The sequence below is a fragment of the Nicotiana attenuata genome, unplaced genomic scaffold (genome assembly GCF_001879085.1).
Source record: "Nicotiana attenuata strain UT unplaced genomic scaffold, NIATTr2, whole genome shotgun sequence".
Taxonomy (NCBI): domain Eukaryota; kingdom Viridiplantae; phylum Streptophyta; class Magnoliopsida; order Solanales; family Solanaceae; genus Nicotiana; species Nicotiana attenuata.
Genome location: NW_017670460.1, coordinates 242,825 through 246,691, shown reverse-complemented (window position 1 = coordinate 246,691; position 3,867 = coordinate 242,825).

Genomic DNA, 3,867 nt, shown 5'->3' with positions numbered 1-3,867 from the left:
TGTTCGAGGCTCGAAATCAGATGCTACGAGCCTCCAAATCCGATCTACACCGTTCAAATCCAAGACCAAGATGTTATGAACACTCAGTCAAAATTTCAGCCCGATCCAACGGTTAACGAATCGGAAAACGTGATTTGAAGTTGGCTGGTCGGAATAAAAATCTGCAGCAAAACAAATACTTTTTTTTTCTCTTCTCTCTTGAAGCTCTCTCAAAACCCACTCTTATGTGCTTAAGTCTTTCAAAGACTTGTATCAATGAGCATAGAATAATTATCCAAGATTGTCCTATTTATAGATCATGAGTGATGCTTTCTCTCAAAGCCAAAGCCCACTCAAAATAGGAATAAACCGAATCCAATTCCAAATAGGATTGGAAACCAAAAGAGAATAGGATTAGGCCATTGGGCCTTTGGCTGGACAACATGGACATGTACCCAACATCAAGTTTATGGCTCTGCCGGTAATGGATTCTGCTTTAGCTGTGCTTGTCACAAATTCGATATCCACTTGCAATGTGCATCTTGTTCGAGCTCAATACTTATTGACGAACATCCACATCAATTGGGGCTCCACTTCGGTTCTCCTTACCAATTGGTGTTTTCCCGAGACAACAGCGTGCAATTCCAAATCAAAATCCGAACACAAATCCAAGTCAAACATTGGAGGTGATAAATGCAGCTAATGAAGCTCATCAGCAGATTATTCCAGCTCACATTCGTGCTCAGTTTGCGGCACGAGCAAGAGAAGACTGCGCTGGACTTGGTCTAGCCACCACAAAGATACAGTTATTTTTAACTGTGTCGCGATAAAAATGTTAAACTTCACCTAATGCCTTATATTTTGACGTTCAAGTTTTATCGCAAAAATAACTACTCTATTAAATTATTTCTCTTTTAGATACTTTCTTCAAATTCAAATGTTATTAACAACTACTTGTTTGACCAAAAAGTATAAAACTTTTAGTTAAACCAATTAAATAAAATATAAAGGGCTAATCCTAATCCTAATTAAAGATAATAGCCTCAGATCTAAAACAAGCTTATGCGAATAATGCGGGGACCATGATAAAACGAATTTAATGCCATACACATTAAATGATGCGTTGTTTCTAGAGTAAGGATAATGGTAAGCAATAAATACAATAAATGACACTAAAAGTAAATAAAGAGGAAGATTCACCAATATTGAATGAGATGGAAGATTTCTTCCTCTGACAATGATGAATGACAAGAATATAAGAGAATATGGGACACTTTCTAGGATCTGGTGGAAGTGACAATAGATAATCTAAAGAGATCGAATCTCTCTCAGAAAGTAGTTCTTTGTATTTTTCTAGAGAGCTTACTTTTCAAAAGTGTTCTTATCATATGGAATATTACATTCATTTTGCCTTATCTCTCCTACTATTTATATGGGATATTCCCAAAGAACCCTAAAAGGTACAATAGTAGGAATATTCAATAGAATATTCCTTTTGAAAGTTCCAAAGCTATACTAGCCGTTACTTCTGTCCATGCTGCTCGACCTCGGCCCTGATGAGCCACTCAACAGCTTGTTCTGCTAACCATTGATCGACCTCAGCCAAACTGCCCATGAGAGTTACAAATCTCACGATAATCACCTCTTCATGCTGAATTTCCTCGATCGGATTTTGACCCATATAGTTAGTCCCTTCGCTTATCGAGGTCGTCTTTTGGCCGACCTCAATGAGCGGACTTCATTNAACTTGCGGCAAAACCTTTTGATGTGTCCTTTCTTGCCACAGTGGTTGCATGTAACATTATAGTATTTGGACCTTGACTTACTTCTACTTTTACCTCTATTCCTTGAGCCTCTTGTTCTATCTCTCCCCCGATCTTCTGTAACCAAGATATCTGCTTGTGAGGATGAACCCTGCGATTTTCTCCTTACTTCCTCGTTCAACACACCACTCTTGGATATTCCATAGTCACCTTACCTCCAGGAGCTGAATTTGTCAAAGAAACACGAAGAGTTTCCCAAGAGTCTGACAGAGTATTAAGAAGCCAAAGTCCTTGTATCTCATCATCAAAATTAACCCCCATTCCAGATAGCTGATCAAGGACGCCCTGAAAATCATTTATGTGATCAAGGATAGGGCTGCATTCCTTGTATTTAAAGGTCATCAATTGCTTTAGCAGAAACAATTTGTTGTTCCCGGTTTTTGAAGCATAAAGAGTCTCTAGCTTTTCCCACAATGATCTCGCATGTATCTCGTTCACAATATGGTTGCGAACATTATCTTCAACCCATTGCCGTATATATCCACATACTTGTTTGTGGTCGAAATCCCAATCTTCATCGGATATACTCTCGGGTTTATGAGCTGAAAAAACGGGTAGATGCATCTTCTTCACGAACAACAAGTCTTTCATCTTGCTTCTCCAAATATTATAATTTCTCCTATTTAAACATACCATCTTGCTCATATTCGCCTCCATTCCGTAATAACCCGGATAAATAACCAAGGCTCTGATACCACTGTTATGTCGAGGAAGAGGCAAATCCGAAAATAAAGAAGATAAAGAACACCAAATTTTAACGTGGAAAACCCTTCAAATCGAAGATAAAAACCACGGGATCACAAAGATCCAAAAAGCTCCACTATAACAATAAGAGGGTTACAAAAATTCTCCAAATTGGCTACACAACAAAGGCCAAACACGGAGCAGCAATAGCAACAAGAGCAACAACTAATCAATTGAAGAAAGAGTATAATCCACAAAATGAAGCTGCTGTTCGAGGCTCGAAATCAGATGCTACGAGCCTCCAAATCCGATCTACACCGTTCAAATCCAAGACCAAGATGTTATGAACACTCAGTCAAAATTTCAGCCCGATCCAACGGTTAACGAATCGGAAAACGTGATTTGAAGTTGGCTGGTCGGAATAAAAATCTGCAGCAAAACAAATACTTTTTTTTTCTCTTCTCTCTTGAAGCTCTCTCAAAACCCACTCTTATGTGCTTAAGTCTTTCAAAGACTTGTATCAATGAGCATAGAATAATTATCCAAGATTGTCCTATTTATAGATCATGAGTGATGCTTTCTCTCAAAGCCAAAGCCCACTCAAAATAGGAATAAACCGAATCCAATTCCAAATAGGATTGGAAACCAAAAGAGAATAGGATTAGGCCATTGGGCCTTTGGCTGGACAACATGGACATGTACCCAACATCAAGTTTATGGCTCTGCCGGTAATGGATTCTGCTTTAGCTGTGCTTGTCACAAATTCGATATCCACTTGCAATGTGCATCTTGTTCGAGCTCAATACTTATTGACGAACATCCACATCAATTGGGGCTCCACTTCGGTTCTCCTTACCAATTGGTGTTTTCCCGAGACAACAGCGTGCAATTCCAAATCAAAATCCGAACACAAATCCAAGTCAAACATTGGAGGTGATAAATGCAGCTAATGAAGCTCATCAGCAGATTATTCCAGCTCACATTCGTGCTCAGTTTGCGGCACGAGCAAGAGAAGACTGCGCTGGACTTGGTCTAGCCACCACAAAGATACAGTTATTTTTAACTGTGTCGCGATAAAAATGTTAAACTTCACCTAATGCCTTATATTTTGACGTTCAAGTTTTATCGCAAAAATAACTACTCTATTAAATTTTCTCTTTTAGATACTTTCTTCAAATTCAAATGTTATTAACAACTACTTGTTTGACCAAAAAGTATAAAACTTTAGTTAAACCAATTAATAAAATATAAAGGGCTAATCCTAATCCTAATTAAAGATAATAGCCTCAGATCTAAACAAGCTTATGCGAATAATGCGGGTACCATGATAAACGAATTAATGCCATACACATTAAATGTATGCGTTGTTTCTAAGTAGTAA